The following is a 23315-nucleotide window of genomic DNA, read 5'->3' as shown; positions in this document are numbered from 1 at the left end:
TTCTGCACCCATTCCCTAGCAGAAAACAGCTATTTATATGCCAACTCTGTGGGTTGTGTGCACATGGAAATAATTTCAAGAGCACAATGGAACTTCCCCTTCATCTCCTCCGCCCACACCTCCCAAATCTGTTCTGGAGGCCCTCTGCAGCAAATTTAGGTGTGGTACAGGAAGCATATGAGGGAAGGAGATGGCAGTGGAGTTATTTTGTAGTTACTAAAGTTGTTCTATGTGTGAAATGATTTAGTTGAATCACAAAATCATAGAGTCATAGAGTGGGAAAGGACCCTAGTCTAACCCCTTGCAATATAGGAATCTCAGCTAATAATGATGATGGTGATAATAATAATAATAATAATAATAATAATAATAATAATAATAATAATAATAATAATTATTTATACCCCGCCCAACTGGCTGGGTTTCCCCAGCCACTCTGGGTGGCTCCCAACTGAATTTTAAAAACACAATACAGCATTAAACATTAAAAACTTCCCTAAACAGGTCTGCCTTCAGAGGTCTTTTAAAAGTAAGATACAGTGGTGCCTCGCAAGACGAAATTAATTCGTTCTGCAAGTTTTTTCGTCTTGCGAATTTTTCGTCTTGCGAAGCACGGTTTCCCATAGGAATGCATTGAAAATCAATTAATGCGTTCCTATGGTCAAAAAAAGTCGAAACAAAGCCAAATTTGGTACAAAAAGAGTTTATTAAGTGCTCTTTAAAGTCACACATACTGTAAAGAGCATTTCAAAAACTGAAGGAACAATAATTTAAGTTTCTAAACATGACAGAAAAGCATTTAAAAATCACCAAAGTGTACTGTACATACATTTTCTAAGACTCTGGGGGACAACTCGAAGAAGGTTCCTCTTCCACTCTTTGCTTCTTGCTGAAGAACCTGTCCATGGTCTGCTGCTTCATCTGCCTTTTCAGCACCTCCCTGAAAGACGACATGACCCTCGTATCAAAAGTGTTCGCAAGGTCACGTGTCAGGTCCTTGTCAGGGTGGTGCCGCTGTGCAAAAGCCTGCACATCTTTCCACTTCTGGCAAATGTCCCTCAGTTCTTTGGAGGACAGCCATTCCTCAGTTGCTTCCTCCTCTTCCAGCGAGGCCTGCTCCTGCGCAGCCTCTGCCTGCAAGTTCGACCAGCTCCTGGGTGGTCAGCTCGTGGTCGTGCTCCTCTACCAGCTCGCTGACGACTTCTGGCTCGCCTGAGGTTCCTGGCTGTTGCCGGACGAGGTCTGTGTGCAAGGCCTTGGCCTTCTCACAAATGACGGCCTCAGTCACTGTGTCCCCTGCACGCTGCTTCTCTTCTAACCAGATGAGCAGCAACTTCTCCACCTCCTCCAGAACAGCTGGGCGGTTCTTCACGATCCTGGCTACATCAGTCGCAAGGATCTTCTCCCTCATCTTCAGGATGGTCCCGATGGTCGATGGATTCCTCCCGTACTCCCTGGCGAGGTCTGTCACACGCATTCCACCGTCGTGCTTCTGGATGATCTCCTTCTTCATTTCCAGCGTAACCTTCTCCTTCTTCCTCTAGCCGGCCTCTGCAGCAGCAGTCTTCTTGGGCCCCATGGCAGCACAGCTCCTACCTTCGCAACCCCCCCCCCAAAAAAATCAGTGCTTCACATCAAAAAAATTCAAAAGCACCAAACCTCCCAGAAAACACACAAGCTTCCAGATTCTTGCAAACCCCTTCTCAACAATTCCCTGACCCCCCCCCAGCCACCCACCACACAGAAATCCAAACCCAGAAATCTTTTTTTTTTTAACAACAGCAGAGTGCCCCAATGGTCACAAAAAATCATAAAAATGCAGAAAAAAACACACAACCTTCCAGATTCTTGCAAACCCCTCCCCAACACCAAGTCCTTGAATTCCAAACACCCCCAAATCCAACCCCCCCCAAAAAAAGTTTTAAAAGTTTAACTTACCAAATGGCTGCAAAAGAAGTTTTGGAAAAGCTTCAAAAATCACCAAAGTCTTCAAAAACCTCAAAAAAGGCTACCACACCACGTGCTATGAGTTGCTCCTCGAAGTCAAGTCGCAACTGCACCTCTTCAAGCAATGCACCCTGGGTATTAACGGTTTTAAGAAAAAGGAAACAAACTTGCAAGACGTTTTCGTCTTGCGAAGCAAGCCCATAGGGAAATTCGTCTTGCGAAGCAGCTCAAAAAATGAAAAACTCTTTCGTCTTGCGAGCTTTTCGTCTTCCGAGGCATTCATCTTGCGAGGCACCACTGTAGTTGCTTATTGCTTTGACATCTGATGGGAGGGTTTCCACAGGCCAGACGCCACTACTGAGAAGGCCCTCTGCCTGGTTCCCTGTAACCTCACCTCTGTAGTTTTAATTTGAACTTGCCTAATTCTGACTTCCTGAACCAATATGTGAACCAAAACATTAGAAATTTACATTTCTCCAAATTTTGCAATGCAGTTCTCCCACCAATGTGTATTTTTTAAAAATAAGAAGATTAGAGGAAAGCTCATACCAGAACGCCTATGTCAGTGAAAACAATGTACAAAATATTAAGGAAGATCGATTTTAAAAATATGTTTATTAGGATAAATTTTCGCATGGACTTTTAAAAAATGCAGACTGATGCACGAATGGAACTAACTGAAAACAAGACTGAAAATATTGAGAGATCCTGAAATTGACAGGTTGATTAATTTCTATTCTTTGCCGCCAAAAAGGATAAGAAACCAGTGTTGTTGCTTTTATAGAAGGTGTAATGGGTGGATTCTGCACTCAATTATCTACTTGCTTACATGGCAAACTTGTAGAAATGCAAAACTGTCTTCATAGCGCCTCTTTTACTAGACGGAGCTGACAAATGTGTGATGGGAGAACGTCAGGGTTTGCTGAGTTTAACTCTGGCTCAACATTCACTGTGCTCCATTTGGTGGATAAATAAAAGGACATTCTGCATGAGTAGGAAATCAAACTTAAAATAAAAGCAAAAAGACCATTAAAAGCTCCATAAACTGGCACCCAGCCTGGACTTATATTAAAATGATCCACAATAAATAACTTATGAGATACTGCCCAATTTATTTTTTAAAAAAAGTTTCTTATCTACAGAATCACATTAGAAAAAAATTAAGCTTCATACCTTAAAAGCTGCCTAATGTGCCCAAAACAGTCCACATTCCCTCATTTTGGTAAATCATTGCCCCCCTTATCCCTATCTCCCCCCTCTTATTTCTTATTTAGTTTCTTTTGTGTGCGCGTGGGCACAGTCATTACATCAAAGAAAGATCCCTGTTTTGATTACACAGTTTCTCAGTTCAAATTTACCAGGATTGTATTTGTAGATTCCTCCTACATTAGGTGTTCTTCTATGTGCCAGATCAGCAACTTAGGTTAGCTGGGGGCTCTGGATGGTTGTACGAACCCAAATGGGTGTAGTGGATGGTTGTAGGATTCCATACTTCAAGTAATTGAGGCTGTGAGCAGAGTAGGCTCCAAGCGTAGGGGATCCTACCCACCACTATTTTTACCTTCAGTTCATTTTAGCCCTGAGCTGCATGGATCAGGGCCACACTAGGCATTCAGTTAAATACATAGCAGGCAGCTATGCATCTTGTTTTCTTGAACTAGCTACAGGGTTGGAAAAGCCCATTTATCACTGCGAAGGCAGCACATAGCAAAGGGAAGCTTATCTGTTAAGTCCCCAACTGAGACTGTTAAGTGATGTTTTGTAGTTTGTTAACTATTGTTAAAGATGGTCAACTGTAGCAAATAGTGAACTGATGTATTAGTTGTTGTTGATTTATTGTTATTGTTGAATCTTAAATAAATTTACAGTGGTACCTTGGGTTACATACACTTCAGGTTACAGACTCCGCTAACCCAGAAACAGTACCTCAAGTTAAGAACTTTGCTTCAGGATGAGAACAGAAATTGTGCCCCAGCAGCGTGGCAGCAGCAGGAGGCCCCATTATCTAAAGTGGTGCTTCAGGTTAAGAACAGTTTCATGTTAAGAACGGACCTCCGGAATGAAGTAAGTACTTAACCCAAGGTACCACTGTACTAATAAAGCTAAAAGAGAGAGAGAGAGAGAGAGAGAGAGAGAGAGAGAGAGAGAGAGAGAGACTCTTAAGTCACCAATTGCCTCCAACCTAGACAAAGATGAGCCTTAGGCCAGGGGTCAGAAAACTTTTTCAGCAGGGGGCCGGTCCACTGTCCCTCAGACCTTGTGGGGGGCCGGACTATATTTTGAAGGAAAAAATGAATGAATTCCTATGACCCACAAATAACCCAGAGATGCATTTTAGATAAAAGGACACATTCTACTCATGTAAAAACACACTGATTCCCGGACCGTCCGCGGGCCGGATTGAGAAGGCGATTGGGCTGGATCCGGCCCCCGGGCCTTAGTTTTCCTACCCATGCCTTAGGCTAAAAAGTGTCTAATGGCACCATTGGAAGTCTTTGTTTTTCTGAGACTCCTAACCTCATTGGCATGTGTGCATGGGATCTCCCCGACCTGCTGTAGCTACCTGTTGCATATTTATGAGCGTATTTAGTTAGGCCCTTAGAGGAGCTTGCAAGACAAGGGAAGCAAGGGAAAGACTTATTTAAATCCCAGGACAAGAAGACACTGGCTTTTAGCGGTTTAAAACCAGTCAGGAGGGAAAATAAAGCCCAATGCAGAAATAAAGCACAGTGTAGTTGTTAGGTTTAATGTGAGTTGAATAATTAATGTGCAAAACAACTGGCCATTATGCAAATTCACCAGGCTTTATGGAGAATGTGCACATAATCTGTCCACGCAGAGGAAATTGTACATATTTCCCAGTCAATATACACAATCTTCAAGAAGCTTTGGGGAATTTGCATTTATCAACATTGCATGTTCTTTGGTCATTATGCATAGTGTCAGCATGGGGGTGTGTCCATATCTTAACTGTATTTTGTACATTCTCTGGCCAATATGCAGAAATCTCCAATTAGCTTTGGGGAATTTTCATTGCAGTACTGAATTTTGTATACCATCTAGCCATTACACAGTCTTCAGCAGGCCTTGGGGAATGTGCACATCTTGACTTCAGTTTGTACACTTTCCAGGCAATATGTACATCCTCCAGGAGGTGTGTATAGTGTCCAAAAACATGCCCTTGTTTTCTTTCTCTAGTTCAGAAGTGTGCAGTCTGGGCATCCTGAGTTGCTTTTGGCCAATTGCCCAATCTTACATGGTCCACAACAATTAACTCTTTTTCTGAAGTCCTGCTGGGGATTATACATAATAGCTGGAGAAGGTACAAATTATTAAAAAATGAGGGCAAAACAGACCGATATAAAATAAAGCACACATACTGTGTACACCTGGCAATACTCAGATCACCCTTACTTTGAAGGGAAATGATTATAATACAGGCCAAGACCATAAGGAGAGAATGGTTTTCAGCTGTTTGCTTTTATCTCCAGAAATATTGTACTTTTTCCCAATTAAAAAAGACCCCAAGTTCCCTTTGAGATGGTATTGGATATGAAAGCAGAATGTAATTTGAGATTCATGATGGAAACCATCCTGTACAATGAAGAGATATCTCAGTTATTACTTCTTCATGCAACATGCAATTTTGACTGAGTTCCTTTCAGGAAACTATATCACAGGTTCTTTTAAAAAAACAAAACGAAACCTTGTATACAATTTTGGAAACGATGTCAGCAATATTCATATACTGAAGTAAAGATGTTTTGCATTACATATTAGGATGCCCTAACATGCGCATACCTTTCCATTTCAGTGCTACCTTGGTTTACGAACTTAATCCATTCCGGAAGTCTGTTCTTAAACCAAAACCATTCTTAAACCGAGGCATGCTTTCCCTAATGAGGCCTCCCACTGCTGGTGCCCTTCCACCATTCGGATTCTGTTCTTAGACTGAGGTAAAATTTGCAAACCGGGACACCACTTCCGGTTTTGCGGAGTTCGTAAACCGAATACAGTCATATCTCAGGTTACAGACGCTTCGGGTTTCACTCTGCGCCAAACCCGGAAGTACCGGAACAGGTTACTTCCAGGTTTCGGTGCTTGCACTTGCGCATGCGCAGAAATGCCGAATCGCGACCTGCGCATGCACAGACACGGCGCTGTGGGTTGCAGACGCTGTGGGCTGTGAACATGCTTCCCGCATGGATCACGTTCACAACCCAAGCGTCCACTGTAGTTCTTAAACAGGGCTGTTCTTAATCCGAGGTACCACTGTATGAGAATAGTGGTGGTTTGTTTCCAAATGTCAGTCACGGATAACCCTGAGAAATGAGCCTTATGGGGTTCTGAAATATAATTGTCAGTGCTGGGATATGACTAAAGAAGGGACAATTATTTATCTATCTGGGAACATTTCCAAGCTTATTATTAAAATAATCTCAGAGCAGTGCACAGCAAGCACATAAAAGATACAATAAAATCATCAATATAAACTGTATAACAATAAAGCAGCATCTGGAAATACATGTGCGCATGTACACACAGTGCATTTGTAATCCTGAGGGGAAAGGTATGTCTTCAAAAGATGTCTGAAACACATAATACAGAGTGTTATCTATAAGATGGGGGGAGGGGGAGTTTTTCCAAAGCACAGGTACAATGGCAGAAAATGCCTGCTTCTGTGTTTCTGTCAGGTGGCAATCTGTGGATTTCAGTCTCATGAATAAAGTCTCCCTTGATGATCTTAGTGATCTAATGAGTCTACAAAGGGGAAAGCAGGTAGAGGATTTAGGTGCATATTTTTAGCTGCTCATTGTGAAATGGCTTAATTTCTAGTACCCAAATGACTGATTTTAGTAGCTTACACCAACAACCCTAGGAAAATCTATTAGACTGGGATGTGTCACTCATGAATGTTGTTCGTGCAAGACAGCAAACAGACAGGTGTCAGTTTTACATCATATACACTCTCTAGCTAATGTGCATTTTGCATTTGAATTACAGGTGCAGGAAGAGAATGAAGTGCTGCTTCTGAAAATGGCCTGGAAGATTGAAAAGTCATTTGGTGAAGCTGGCAGATGATGAATGAAGCTAGTAAGTAATAAACCTGTTAGGGAGCTTCCAGACCAACTGCTTAATGAACATTAATGCTGAAACATTTGCATAAAACTTGTACAGTTGTTCTACAATGTCACCTGTTTACTGAGCCTTCATCCTGATCTGCTAGTGTGGAAGTTGTTTGATGCTGCCAGTATTTGGTTGTTATCCTGCTCTTCCCAGTGCTATTTCCCATCACTTTGCATATTGGAATTTTTGTCATTAAAAAATTGGCAGGATAACTGGGTTAGAAAGTGTGGGTTAACCAACTTGCCATGCACCCTGAAAACATCTCTTAGAAGCGATAGACTTAGAAGCAAATGACTGGTCCTTTTAATAAGTTATTGGAGTGATCGAATCAAATAGATGATAACATCTCCCCTTCAAAACCTATTCTCAATTATCTTACTTCCTCTTCATAAGCCACTCTTTCTCCTCTGTTTGCTTTCCTCTGTTTTCACCTCTTTTTCAATTTCTATGTTGTCCTTTATCCTAGATATGCTATTTCTATTGTTAATAATACCATTACAGTGGTACCTCGGGTTACAGACCCTTCAGGTTAAAGACGCTTCAGGTTACAGACTCTGCTAACCCAGAAATAGTACCTTGGGTTAAGAACTTTGCTTCAGGATGAGAACAGAAATCGCATGATGATGGCGCGGTGGCAGCGGGAGGCCCCATTAGCTAAAGTGGTACCTCGGGTTAAGAACAGTTTCAGGTTAAGAACGGACCTCCAGAATGAATTAAGTTCTTAACCCGAGGTACCACTGTAATAGTTCCCCCCCCCCCACAACCTCTTTTCACTAATTTTACATTTTTTATATGTGCATTTTTGGCATGTTCTTATATTAACATAATTTCTATTGGATTGATCAAGATAATTATGTATGTAAACATGTCTAATAGAATGTGTTGTTCTCCTCCCTGTTAGTTTCCAGTTTTTCATTATAAAGGCACCACCTTCATCCCTGCCCCCCCCCCCAGCAATGAAGAGACAATGCCATGATAACCGAACCACATGACAATATGAAAGCATTGATCTAAGCTTTTTTTAAAAAAGGGGGAAAATGTAGTATAAGAATCAAAGGTAGTGTGTAACTCAACAGCCTGTCTGGAAGAACCTTTAGTTTTTAAGATGCCGCAAGACAGACTAAAACAGCTGCTGGTCTGAAAATAGTAGATGTTTGGTACCATACACCAAGAGAGCACTGTGCCAAACTTGTAGCCATCCCACACAAATGTTATAACACACCCACACTTTACAACAAGCCTATCTCATCACACCACAACACAACACAAATGCATTCCATCACTACTCAGTAAGTCTAAAAAGTCAGCAGTACAGGCTATTGCCTCAACAAATCAAGACATAGCAAATGATCACAATAAGAGGGGGAGTTGTAAGTGACTTACAAATAGGAGTTTTAATTGATGTACAGTGATACCTTGGGTTAAAAGCTTAATTCGTTCTGGAGGTCCGTTCTTAACCTGAAATTGTAATAATAATAATAATAATAATAATAATAATAATAATAATAATTTATTATTTATACCGCGCCCATCTGGCTGGGCCTCCCCAGCCACTCTAGGCGGCTTCCATAGAAACCAAAAATACAATAAAATATCACACGTTAAAAACTTCCCTGAACAGGGCTGCCTTAAGATGTCTTCTGAATGTCAGGTAGTTGTTTTTCTCTTTGACATCTGGTGGGAGGGCGTTCCACAGGGCGGGCGCCACTACCGAGAAGGCCCTCTGCCTGGTTCCCTGTAGCTTTGCTTCTTGCAATGAGGGAACCGCCAGAAGGCCCTCGGCGCTGGACCTCAGCGTCCGGGCAGAATGATGGGGGTGGAGACGCTCCTTCAGGTATACTGGACCGAGGCCGTTTAGGGCTTTAAAGGTCAGCACCAACACTTTGAATTGTGCTCGGAAACGTACTGGGAGCCAATACAGGTCTTTCAAGACCGGTGTTATATGGTCTCGGCGGCCGCCCCCAGTCACCAGTCTAGCTGCCGCATTCTGGATTAGTTGTAGTTTCTGGGTCACCTTCAAAGGTAGCCCCACGTAGAGCGCATTGCAGTAGTCCAAGCGGGAGATAACCAGAGCATGCACCACTCTGGCGAGACAGTCCGCAGGCAGATAGGGTCTCAGCCTACGTACCAGATGGAGCTGGTAAACAGCTGCCCTGGACGCAGATTTGACCTGTGCCTCCATGGACAGCTGTGAGTCCAAAATGACTCCCAGGCTGCGCACCTGGTCCTTCAGGGGCACAGTTACCCCATTCAGGACCAGGGAATCCTCCACACCTGCCCGCCTCCTGTCCCCCAAAAACAGTACTTCTGTCTTGTCAGGATTCAACCTCAATCTGTTAGCTGCCATCCATCCTCCAACCGCCTCCAGACACTCACACATGACCTTCACCGCCTTCACTGGTTCTGATTTAAAAGAGAGGTAGAGCTGGGTATCATCCGCATACCCTCAAGCACTCACTCAGGGAGTCTTCTTAACTTGAAGCACCACTTTAGCTAATGGGGCCTCCTGCTGCCACCGCGCCACTGCCACGCAATTTCTGTTCTCATCCTGAAGCAAAGTTCTTAACCCGAAGTACTATTTCTGGGTTAGCAGAGTAACCTGAAGCGTTTGTAACCTGAAGCATCTGTAACCTGAAGCATCTGTAACCCAAGGTACCACTGTACAAATAAAAAATGCACATAAAATCAACAGTGTGCCCAGTGGTCTCTTAGTACTTTTTCCTGTATAAGTGGAGAATAAGTGGGAATACAATGTTGTACTTGAGTGTGCATGTGGGACATTGGAACATACACTATGTGCCCAAATTCCTTTTGGGTCCTTGCAAACAGAAGCTGGCCAAACTGCCAACTCCTGGGTGGTGGGAGGGTTTCATCTACACAGTGATACAAGAGCCTCTCTCTCTCTCTCTCTCTCTCTCTCTCTCTCTCTCTCTCTCTCTCTCTCCCCACACACACACACACCACCCATCATAATTACAAGTTGTACACCTGGAAAAGAGCCACATTCTCCTCCAGATCATCCCTCTATTTAATACTTTTTATTTCAACAGTTACTTAATGTTCTCCATTATATTTTTGGCAACAATGCCAAATATTGGGAAGATAATTCATGTTCTAATGTCAGTGAGTCATATGCAGGTAATTAATTCAGATTCCAAACATTTTGATGTGGATTTGTACACTTAATTGCATGATTATGTAACCAAACCACCACCACGACTGGGAAGGAGAGCTTGATTGCGTGTCTCTCAGCTCTGATCAGTATCAGATTTATGGCTGTGTTTGGCCTGGCACACCCTTAAAAAAATTCTTTTATGATATTAATTTGGATTAATAGATAAGTTACGAAAATGTAGCATTTGAAAGTAAGTGGCTAAATAATTAATGCACAAATCTATCACAGAGATGATAATAATTCTTACAAATATGTATTTGATCCTATTCCCCTATCTAGCCCAGAGGCTCAGTGTGCTAACAAGTTATTATAATAATTATTATTTCCAAAGAGTATGAAATATAGTCAATGTTAAATAATTTCACATCTGCTTAATCACCATCACCAAGTGCCTGCCCAAAATATTCTATGAGATGGTTTTTGCAAGCTTCCAAAGGATAAGGGTTGTATAACAGTGAAGTTGCAGATGTCTTTCTTCAAGTAATATTTTTAATTTATATACAACTGATAGTATTTAAGAAGGCATTTCCCATTGATCTTTATGAGGGATCTATACCAGGAGGATCCACCAGTCTATTGTCTCCCCATCCCTCATTTTAATAGACAATAGTCTGGCTGAGGCATGAAAATGGAGTGCTGTGCAATATCATTATGCAGCATGGAAGAGGGGGAAAAAAAGATAATTTAAACAAGAAGGCAACTGTAAATTGGCTCCCGAAATGGTGAGGATTGGAGTAGAGCAGACAGATGTTTGGAGAGTTATGGTCTCTTTTCATTTACTCATAAGAAATAACTTTGCATGGCTCTCCGGTTCCTTGAATATATAACCAAATCCTGCTGTACTTTCCCCTTTATGGTCTGGTAGAACAGAAGAGGAAGACGTAGAAAAGGCTCGGTGGGACTTATGCATCCTGTTCACATTGTGGAGCAAAGCTGTGCAGTAGCGCTTTCTGTGTATATAGAAAAGACAATAAGGAACATGCGAGGATTTGGAGAAGAAGTGGTAGTTAATGAGACAGCTGTGAAGGAGCGCAGGGAGATGCTGGTTATCCAGAGCACTGATCCATATCACATTTTGAAGGCCAGAACAACCTCCCACTTAGCAGAAGATGACGAGGAGCTCAAGACTAATGTCTGCAAATAAATTGATGAGGAAAAATCTGGGAGGTTGTGCAGGCCAACTTAGAAGGGTTATTGCGTGTATTCAGGGGAGGGGAGAGGAAAGGGACATTGGAGGGGAGATCTGAATAAACGGAAGGGAGCATTTCAGAGCAAAGGCACCCCAGGAACATGTGTGCTGAACTGCCAGGATTATGTTGAAAGTATTATTTGTGGCTGCCTGGAAGATTTCCCCTGCAAACCAAGAATCTTTTCAGGAAGCTTCATTCAGTTAGATAGCTATGATTCAACAACAGGTTTTCAGACATTCAGCCACATTTTAAAAATATTATATTTAAGCTTTGAAGTGGGAAAAGCTGAAGAAGAGCTATGGTAGTTGTGAGATTAATTCAGAGAGTCTGATGCTTCTGCAAAAGAGCTGTCTGTTAGGCAGGATTTCTGAGATGAGATCCGCTGGATGTTTGGATGCAACTCACTGCCTGGTCTTTGACTGCAATCAGGGGCGTAGGAAGGGAGCGGTAGGGGCAGACCACCCCAGGTGCCCTCACTGAGGGGGGTGACATTCGGCGTGCCATGTGCCCACAACTCCCAAGCCTACTACCTGGGCTAAGAGGGGAGCTGTGCCACTTTGCCAGTGGCATTCCCCCCATCACCCTTCATTTTGACAGCTTGGGGGAGGCTTGGGAACCGCGGGTGGGTGGTGCGCCGAATGTCTGCCATGAGTGGCTCGCTCCCCCCCCCCGGCAGCTCACTCTGCCCCAGCTGCAGGGCACGCGCGTCGCTCTGGGCAGCTGAGGGGCTATCCCGCACCTGGGAGGGCACCCTCCGCACCATGCCCCCCTCGGGAGCGCGCCCGCTCTGGGCAGCGCGGGCATATGCTCTGCTGCTGGCCGCAATAAAGATAGATAGATAGATAGATTGAATAAATGAATGAATGAATGAATGAATGCAACTCAGCTTGCAAAAACAAAATTAAAAATCCCCTCTCTGAGTCAGGGACTGTCAGATTCCCAGACTATCCCTCTATCTTTAACGTATTGTACTGACCTTTCTATCTCCTCATTTAGACTTGAAACTTTGTAAAAGTCACTTTATAGTACAGTGGTACCTCAGGTAACATACGTTTCAGGTTACAGACTCCGCTAACCCAGAAATAGTACCTCAGGTTAAGAACTTTGCTTCAGGATGAGAACAGAAATCATGTGGCGGCAGCAGGAGGCCCCATTAGCTAAAGTGGTGCTTCAGTTAAGAACAGTTTCGTGTAAAGAACGGACCTCCGGAACGAATTAAGTACTTAACCTGAGGTACCACTGTATATGGAAGCTGTGCTGAGTATCAGCCACCAGCGCAGGCCCAAGACATTTTGGCACCAGAGACAAACCACAGAATAAAACCCACCAGCGAAGACGGGTGAGTGGAGATCTACATCAGGAGCAATGGCGGAATAAAGATCTACATTGGGAACAGGGTGGGGATCTAATCACCCTTTCTTGATGGTTGAAGTGGGAATCAAAGGTTGTCAGAGGGGTGAGAATGGTCAGCAAAGCAAGCTCTACGGGACCAGGATTTAAGCATCCTTCAGGAAATGCTATATTAATTCTGTATTCTATAGATTTTACAGAGAAGAGTGGTTTGCTCGGCTAGTAGAACTTTACTTTGGTGATTTTTCAGAAGACGAAGGTGAGAGTTCTCATGTGAAAACAGTTATTGTCTGTGCAAGGTGTGCTGATTATAGTGTGGTAAGGTGCGAGAGTATTATATGTCAATCTCCTTCCCTGACACCTGTCCTATCTACACGCCATTAAAATATAGGAAGGTACGACGATCTCTATCCCAACCCTCTGTTATCTTATTAAAGCAAGAGAAGGATAACATCTGACTTGCACAGTGTAGCAAGTAATATTGTGTACTAACCTCTGCTTGCTCTGCGGCAGGAGATTAATAGAACAGTCACACAAAGGTTTCAGGCTGTTCAGAAAGGGCTGGCCACAGAGGCTATCATTGCTATGCACTGAACAATTCATGTTTACTTAGATAACCTTTTACTACAAATTCAACTGAAAATAAGAGAAATAAATGTTTCTTCTGCTGAAAATTATGACTTTACAAGGAGGCTTCACTATTATGAGCATTAATTCTAGGGCGACACTTTTCCTGAAAATATGAGCAAGCCAGACCACAGGCTACAAAAAGTTGCATTTTTAGTAGAACAGGGAGAAAATGATATAGGTATACAGAGGTATACAGTCATACCTCGGGTTAAAGACGCTTTGGGTTAAATCTTTTCAGGTTGCGTCCCACGGTAACCCGGAAGTACCGGTAAGGGTTACTTCCTGGTTTCGTCGCTTGCGCATGCGCAGACACTCAAAATGACGCCATGCGCATGCGCAGAAGCGGTGAATCGCGACCCGAGCGGACGCACAGACATGGGTTGCGTTCTGCTCAGGTTGCAAACGGGGCTCCGGAACGGATCCCGTTCGCAACCAGAGGTACCACTGTATCTGTGACCAGTTGTAACTCTATTGATTGGCTGCCAAGTTTCTGAAAATGTCTGCACCCAGTTTAAGAAACACAAAAACCAGATTTTCCTGCTGGACTTCGGTCTACTGTATTGTGCTTTTTCTAGCCATAAGATATATAGAAGCATAGGAAACTATCTTATACAATTGGTCTGTCTAACTCAGAAGGCTTCATGCTGATGGGTAGCAGGTCTGCAGGGTTCAAACAGAAGACTTCCCTAGCCTTACCTGGAGGTGCAGGAGATTGAATCTAGAGCTTTCTGCTCGCAAAACAAGTGCTTTACTACTGAACTTTGATTCTTCCCTGAAACCCTTCCTTATTCTTGGCTTTAAACCACCAACTTGGATGGCTTTAAAAGAGGATTAGAAAAAATCATGGATGGAAAAGACTGTCATGATAGCTATGTTGTGTCTCCACCATCAGAGGCACTTTTCCTTGAATAGATTCCCTTTGAATCCTCACAGATGTATGCCACTTTTTCATGACTTGATTATCTGGAATCATGTAACCAAACCATAGAACTTGAAGCTCACTCATGTCTGGGGGCCTCTTCAAACATCTTCGCTGCTTCTACTTGCTGAGCGAGTTCATTCCATTCCTCTACAACAGCATCTCTTCTCTAGGCTAATAAGGCTGTTCATATTTTGCATACAACTCTTGAGCGCAGATGTGTGAAAAACACAAGCAGCAAAACAAGGTTAAGTGATTCAATCTGTTGTGCTTCAGTTCGTTGAAAGTTTTTAAGGCTACAAGGAAAACGAAAATGAAGAAGTGCCGTTTACATTTGGACCGTATAAGGAGTAGAAATTCCCTCGACTCCTTCAGAAGCAATCAGATGCACTGACCTAAGCAGACTTATTTCTGAGAATACTATCTGAATACATTAATCTTCCAGACATACGATTTTTATTTAACTTATATGAGGCTTTTAACCTTTTTCTAAAAAATCTCCATTGCTGTGCTTGAATTAAACAACAACAAACACTATCTGGAGCTTTTCAATGCTCCACAAGAAGGTTTCAGACAGCCTCACTTCTTAGTGAGCCCATGAACCTAGAGAAACATGGATATATAGCCAAGCACAGAGCTATAAGACACTGATATGTAAAGAAACAGTCACAGAAGGTTTTGTGGGGCCCTGATACAACTTGGGGGAAGGGGGTTAGTGACGTGCTTTGAGATGGGAGGGAAGGACCTTCAATTCCCCTTGATATTAGGCTCTACACAGAGCTGATAAACACAGGGAGTACCCCAAAATGAAGCAAGAAAACCTGATATTATCACTCATTCCTTGCTTCTTTTCTCCCCCCTCCCTACAGCTTAATTGGTGTACAGTATTAGAATTGCTTGGGCAGTGACTTATATATGACAATTGATTAGAACTTGCTGTATTTAAAAAGGAGGGTGAGCCTTGGCTGTCACAATTAAGCAGAAGGAGTTATGGAGGAGCAAACATTTAGATACATATTGCGCATTTATTGCCATGCTGCTTATCTGCACAGCTTTCCTCTGTAATGACATTGTTATGATGCAATAAATGTGGGGAATAGCTTAATAGCAGATGTTAAATGACATAATTTATTCAGAAGCCTCAATAATTACTGCAGTATTTGTATCCCAAGTATTTCATTGTATGTTCAATATGACTCACGCAACAGTAATGAAGTGTAATACTGAAATCAAAGGTCAGCTGTAGAAATGTACACCAACTATATTTTTAAAAGAGGAAAGTTGTGCAGCCAGATTAAGTATATGTTTACTTGGAAGTCCTATCAGTTTCAATACTACGTACTCACAACACACTGTGATAAATCTTCCAGTGGAGGAAAGTCCATATCTATGGATCAGCCACAACAATGCCACTCTGTGTGCTCTCACATCATAGGCCTGAAACATGACCCAAAGCTGTAAAGGGAGAGCACCTTTCCCTAAGCATATCCTCTGGACTGAAGCCCACTTCATCCCTGGCTTTTGGTCATGCTGACTAGGATTGGAATTGTAGTCCTAAACGTCTGGAGGGCATCAGGTTGTTAGGATCACTCTACACTTGTGTAGGATCCTGGTAGAGACACATGCCCTACTGGCAAGTTCTCTCCCTCCTGGTCTGTTGTTCGGGAGCTTCAACAGCTTTCTTCAGCCCGAACATCACAGCGACTGATACCAAAAAGCATCAGCACACTTACGCTCCTTCAGAGTGTTTGCAGTTTGTGTAACAGAACTCAGTAGCACAGCATTTTGGCTAATCTACTTTATTTACATATAATACACTTGGAGCATTCTGACTTAGCTCCTTCCTCTTTCTCATCAGACAGCAAAGAGAGAAAGAACAAAGGACAATAGTCCCACACAGTAACACAAAACATCCTGTCTCCGTCAAATTCCCACTCTATGGAATGAAAACATTCACCGTCATGTGATAGACAACAATCTCATGACTGCAAACACGGAGCAGGAATCCTAACAGGAGAAGGCTAGTATAGAGGCAATATTTTTATTCAATCAAGTGCACCTCCTTTCCTTTCTTTTTCTAAGAGAGTAAAGTTCATATATTCACGAGATGCCAAGAGTTAAATTAGTCATAGAAAAACACAGGGAAGGTCCTGCAGGTGTGTTTGTGTGGCCTTCATATCATACATTTGATTGAATATTGCAATTTGGCTTATTGGAGAAGCAAGCAATTGAGCAGTTGATAATATGCGTTAAATACTCTAGAGTGTAACAATCACTGATATTATTTAGGAGAACTAATGGTAACTAACAAAGTAAATAGATTCCTTTTTAACGCTTCCATTGAGAAACTGGGATGTCTGCAATTAAATTATGTTCAGTATGTTCATGTAAGTGAAATGAAATAAAATGATGATTGATGAAATGCCATTTCTTAATGAAAATCATGGATGCCTAATAGAACAGTATCCATTATGGGGACCCAGTTTTAGCTCATATTGCTGTTGACTCACATCTTTTCTTTATTTCTTGAGGCAGGAATGAAATGTTGCATGTTAGATTAATTTACTTATGAGAGATTAGTGCTTTAATTTGTTTTAATTAACTAAAATTTAAGCTGAAAAATTGGTGAAAGGAGTTCTTAATTGGCAGGGCAGCAATTGAAAGGCACATTTTTCCTTTTTGAGGTTAGCTTCATTATCACACCTCAAAAGAGCACCTATATTGACATGCTGGTAGTCTCAAACACGCAATTATGCATACACAGAGAAAGACATATAGTACAATCCTACAAATGTTTACTCACAAGGAAACCTCATTGAGTTCAACAGGATTTATTACCAGGTAGGTTTCTGTAGGACTGAAGCTTTAATCAATTGGTTAAAAGGCAGATGATTACTCAAGAAGAAAACCTTTAATTGGTTGACAACCTTATTAACTATTATAGTCTTAGTATGTGTCATACAGCTAAATTGATCTCACCATCTCAGGATACACTCGTAAACATCCATTAGCAGGTTTAGCATAATCTCAGGAGCAGTTTGAAAGTTACTTAGAATTCACTGTAATTAATGAGGTGCCATTTCCAAGTAACTTTACATTACTCATGGCACAATGGCGACTACAGCTGTCCCTTGGCCGTGTGGAGGTTTACCTTTTCAGGAACAGTCAACTTCTGAACGAAAGAGAGGCAGCTGTGTCTGTTTGAGTGATGCATGAATTGAGGAGAAGGAAATTAACTAGCAGGCATGTTTCATATTCTGAAGCCTCTCCCTCCTGGTGCTAATTCATCATTCTCCCCTGCATCCTTGTTTTTTATGTCGTAGGCCATTCTCCCCCCACAACTGCAGTGAAATATACTATCAGGTCTGTGCAGTTGCTCTACAACTGAAACAGACCTAAGGCATTTTGTTTAATAGAAACACCAGCTTGAAATGCAGCAGCTGTTTAAGAGATTTAATTGTCCAGTGTCTTTTCTTCTTAATAGCTGTCTTGCATGCCAGATGGGGAAAGGGTGGGCGCAAAGGATATCCTACTTGCACATGGAGGGGGTAGAATTACAGCCCCTTCCCTTTTGAATGTGACGGGAAAGTCCCCGCCACATTGCAAGTAAGGAAGGAGGGAATACTAAGTAAGTTGAAGATGCACTTTCAGGGTACTGAGTATTATCCAGCACACTTGGAATCTTGGGAAAATTTACCATCATTTCGGTCAGTGGTGAATCTGAACTGCTGTCTATCTGCTTTCAGAAGACCTCCAAAGACCTATCATCTGTAGTATCCTCAGATGAGCTGGGAAAGAAACTGTTTCCCTTTGAGTTTTTAAAAGCATAGGTCACTGAGATTGTGACAGTGCCTATTGGAAGACACAAGATCTACCCACTTTGGAAGAATGGCAGATGAAGCTGATTGACTGTATGGGACTGGCAGAAATGACTAGCAGAATCCGGGACCAGGGAGAAGAGTCGGCAGAAGAAGATTGGAAAAAATTTAAGGACTACTTACAAAAATATTGCAAAATTAAGGAATGTTGAATGATGTTGGATTGAAATTAAGTGGTTTCAAGCTGTAATTATGATAAAATGACTTTTTCTTTGTAAGCAAGAACTTAAAGCGATAATAATTTAAGACTTGGAGATAAGGATTCGCTGTATAAACAACTTAAACTGGGTATACAAGAAGGGGAGGTATGAGGAGGTCGGGGAAATAAGACATGAGAAAATAAGCTATGAAATTTATATGTTTTTAATATTTTTATGTTTGATTTTTCTTTTTGTTTGTAAAAAATTGGAAACTTTAATAAATATCTTTTTTTTAAAAAAAGATTGTGACAGTGCCAATTAACACTAAATCAGAGGCAGGCCAATGTGGTGCCTTCAGATACTTTTGGAGTATATATTCATCCGTATTCCATTTCCATGAAACTCAGAGAGAAGGCGTCTATCATGTAGCTCAGGGGTCAGCAAACTTTTTCAGCCATGGGCCGGTCCACTGTCCCTCAGACCATGTGGGGGGCCGGACTATATTTTTTTGGGGGGGAATGAACGAATTCCTATGCCTCACAAATAACCCAGAGATGCATTTTAAATCAAAGCACACATTCTACTCATGTAAAAACACCAGGCAGGCCCCCACAAATAAACCGGAGATGCATTTTAAATAAAAGGGCACATTCTACTCATGTAAAAACACGCTGATTCCCGGACCGTCCGCGGGCCAGATTGAGAAGGCGATTGGGCTGGATCCGGCCCCCAGGCCTTAGTTTGCATACCCATGATATAGCTCATCATCACACATGCCTAGTCCTTTTCAACATCTTAGTCACATTACAAGTGTTGGGTGTCTGATGGGAATTACCGTTTTTTTCGCTCTATAAGATGCACTTTTCCCCTCCTAAAAAGTAAGGGGAAATGTGTGTGTGTCTTATGGAGCGAATGCAGGCTGCACAGCTATCGCTGAAGCCAGAACAGCAAGAGGGATTGCTGCGCAGCAATCCCTCTTGCTGTTCTGGCTTTTGGGATTCAGAATATTTTTTTTCTTGTTTTCCTCCTCAAAAAACATACTCCTCAAAAAAATAGGTGCATCTTATGGTCGGGTACGTGTTATAGAGTGAAAAATACGGTAATTCTTTCTCCATTTGGTGGCAGTGAATCTTGCTGGGCTTTCTATTTCTGCGTGATTTCTAAGCATATATATATATTTTTATAAGATATTTATTAAGATTTTCAAAAAATTACAAAATAAAAAGAAAAAAGAAAAATACAAAATAAAAATAGTTTAAAAACAGTTCAGTCTTTCCATCACATATTTTTCATTTGCTTATTTCCCGGACCTCCTCACGCCTTCCTTTTCTGTATTCCAGTTCAAATTGTTAATTCAGCAAATCCCTCCCCTCTTCATTCATCTTAATCTTCATTTTTTAAATATTATAACATTAATTATTTACCTATTAATAACCATTTTCTCATATTCCCTTATAGCATTACAGCAAAAGACCACTTAGTTTCTATCCAACATCATTCTAACATTCATTAATTTTACAGTATTTCTGTAAATAATCTTTGAACTTTTTCCAATCTTCTTCTCGGATTCTGCCAGTCATTTCTGCCAGTTCCATATAGTCCATCACCTTCATCTGCCATTCTTCCAAGGTGGGTAGATCTTGTGTCTTCCTTTAAGCATATTTTCTTGATGCTCCAAAAAGCTTCTCATGAAGCTCTAAAAAGGTGAAAGAGAGAGAGAGCCTGAACACCTAGGGCAGGGGTCTGCAACCTGCGGCTCCGGAGCCGCATGTGGCTCTTTTACACCTTTGTCGCGGCTCCGGGGTGGATACTAGCGAGAGGAGGAGGCGCATTGTGCGCCCCGACACTCCCCACTGTGGCGGGCGCTGTACTGGCTGTGACGTCGCATGGGGGTGGTGCATGCGTTAGTCACGCACCGTCCCGACGTCACCTTCCCGCCCGCTGTCAGATCGCGGCTCCGGAGATATATTTGTTTTAAATGTCGCAGTGGTTTTGCGGCTCCCAGTTTTTTTTCCCCTTCGGAAACGGGTCCAAGTGGCTCTTTTTGTCTTAAAGGTTGCAGACCCCTGACCTAGGGATTCTGGAGGCCTGCCTTATGTATGTGCCTCTGATCCATACCCTCTTTGAGCTTACGCATATGCAGGCAAACATCTGAGCTGGGCTCCTACATGCATGGGTCTCAGTTGTGGGTGGTTCCTACCCATTTGGATGCTTCTAACCCCAGCTTCCCCCCTAGAAACTACTTTTTCTATACCATGGCCCTGGAGAGGTGAAATGTGCTCCTACACATCTGATATTGAATCTACAGTTCATGCAATAGGAGCTGACCCATGTTTGCTTCTGTAGTCTTACGGTATGAGAGCACAATACAAAATGTATTATCAGATTGGAGCCATGTGAAGGAGAATTTAATATTTGTAATGTTTATATAGAGATTTATCTCAGACCCACTTCTCTCATATACATTATTTCCCAGTCTAATCTAATATTTGCCTGAAATCTTCTTTGTGTTCAATACTTTTTAGAACAGTAATAAATAATCCAATTCAATTTAGAAAATAATAATGTTTTCCTCCAAATTCTAATAATCCTGTGATACAATCTGTCCCCATTTATAGTAACATGCAGTAATTTCCGTCCCTTTCATTTTCTTTTCCTGTCCCCACCCCCACCTCATTTTTCAATTAATTTTTTTATTGGAGGTTCTTTTGTTCACATGGTTTTGAATAGGATGCTAGGAGCTATTTAATTCATAGTTTTCATTCTATCTTCTTCAAGTTTTTTTTTCCTTTTCCATTTAATGCAGCAGATATTGCTTGAGACAAAATTATGTGCAACGACTAATGGATATTATTGATGACCAGTTCAGAACGTTTAAAGTGAAATGTAATGAAATGTCCTTGCTCTTCCAAATTCTGCAGCAGGAAAATTTCATACCATCAGATGGACACAATGCTCCAACGTGCAATTTGTTACTGCTGAGAGTATTGGAATATTATGGTTACAACTAAAAGATCATTCAGAAAACTTTTCTAACATGTTCCTTTTCACTTTCAGCTAGTGCTGTGCCAAAATCTGTCTTCCAATTTCTCAAAAGTTTTGGTACTGTGTCCCCCCCCCCCCCGTTCAAAAATTAATGAAAACATTTTTTTAAAAAAGTTTGCTTCCTCCACAGAAAAGACTTCAGTTTTTCTGATTCATTGGAAGGGCACTTTATAATTTCAGTGGGTGAAGTATTGAGTTTACCATGCCTTTGCGAGATGGCTGGGGGTGGTGTGCATGGCTGTCAATTTACAGATTTGAAAATAAGGGACCAGCAGCCAAAATAAGGGATTTTCAGAGCACAGGTATGTTCAACTTCTAAGCCCCTCTGAGCCAAAGGCAGAAAGCCTAGCCAGCAGCCAAACGAAGCCTCAAGCAGTGGTTCCCACAGCGCCGCAACCCGGCAAAGGGGATGCAGCAAGGAAAACCACTGTCACCTCTCCACTGGGAAGCGCTGAGCAAAGGCGAGTCCCCAGGCAATGCAGCCGATTTGATCGGCACAAGGCATGCAAGCTCCCAGTCGTTCCTAGACTCCTTATTGGGTGAGCAACGCAGCCAAGCAACACTGTTGGAGCCTCCCTCCTCCCTGGCCAGCAGGGAGGGAGGGAGAGAAGCTGCTTCCTTTGAAACCTGGGAAATTTAAGGGACATCCTCAATAAGGGACAGCAGCAGGACATGGCACTGGGATAAGGGACTTTCCCGCCAAATAAGGGACAGTTGACAGCTATGGTGGTGTGTGAGCTTTTCTTTCCATTAAATTTAAGGAGTTAAATCATGGTGTCCTTCCCTGGGCTTTAATTGAAGCTTGGGAAAACTGCAGATTGAGGCTACTTATTGTTTGCGATTGGCAGGCTCACTGGCTTTGTTTTTAAAGGAAGCCTTCCCTTTTACCGTTTATTAATTTTTTAAAAAATTTAAACAATTTCTTTAAAAGTTTTTTTTTTAAAGTAAAAGAAGAAGAAGTTCACTTAAAAAATAACTGCCAGTTGTCAGGTGCTCAACAGGCAACTTCTGTGCCTTCCTACACTTATAGGACAGGACAGCCAAGTGCATGACTGAGTTGTCAGGAAGAGCAGGCAATTGGGAAGGCGACAGAAGGCAGACCACCACACGCCACTCAAGAGATTTTAATTAATTTCCCCCCCTTTTGATTCCCCCCCTTATTACTTGATTGAGAATGGTAAAAAGGTAGATGCATTTCTGATAAATCACTGCTTTTAATCTCTCCATTCAAGAGGCCCATGAGTCAGTTTATGCTTTCGGCTTTATCTCCTTTGCTTAAACCCTCATATCCATGCCTTAAAGAGAGGTGCTAACACAGGCCTTTTGTTTTAGTGAAAATAGCATTGTTGGCATCTGTCTGTCTTGAGAGGCAATGGAGTGCACCTCCAGGGGTGAAGTCAAACCATTACATTAGCAACACTGAAGTGACCTCTCTGGGGTGCAAGCCTGGGCAGCTTGTATGGAAGTTATGGGCTGCCCAGACAACAGGACCCTCCTCTCGGCCTTGCTGATGTGGTCCAAAGGAAAGCTGAGGAAGATGTTTGGCACTGGCTTGGCTGCAGGAGTTGCCAGAAGGGGGAGGACAAGATACCATCCAACCATCTTAGGGACTCCACTCCGGCTTTGTGTAGGGTTTATTCAGGGACTGGGCAGAGGAGGAGGAGTGATAGAGACCGCCTCCCCATCCTGACTCTTCCAGGGAGGAGGAAGAGGAAGACAGCATAGACTTACAACAGTGGTTTGTGGGAGGTCATAGTTCAGAGGCAGATGAGGGGGAAAGTTGTGAAATAATGGGAGGAGAGGAGGAAGAGGAGGAGGAGGAAGCAGGGCTACAACTGATGGACACGGTGTCATTGGAAAGCCTTCCAGACCTTCCATCTCCCAGAACCTGGCGAGCCTTGAAAGTAGGAGAGC

General features: G+C 42.4%; 1 long non-coding RNA gene across 1 annotated transcript in view; it reads left to right on the top strand.

Moving 5' to 3' along the window:
- Window positions 1-22841, top strand: part of LOC310688536 — a 33693-nt gene extending 10852 nt beyond the window's left edge. Inside the window, exons 2-3 of the long non-coding RNA XR_014517017.1 lie at window positions 6952-7041; window positions 22734-22841. This is a non-coding gene — a long non-coding RNA (uncharacterized lncRNA). The remainder of the gene's footprint in view (window positions 1-6951; window positions 7042-22733) is intronic.
- Window positions 22842-23315: the final 474 nt, after the last annotated feature.

The sequence above is a fragment of the Podarcis liolepis genome (genome assembly GCF_965112155.1).
Source record: "Podarcis liolepis genome assembly, chromosome: 11".
Classification (NCBI taxonomy): domain Eukaryota; kingdom Metazoa; phylum Chordata; class Lepidosauria; order Squamata; family Lacertidae; genus Podarcis; species Podarcis liolepis.
Note: the sequence above shows the minus strand (reverse complement) of the source record. Positions and strands in the feature narration are given on the sequence as shown.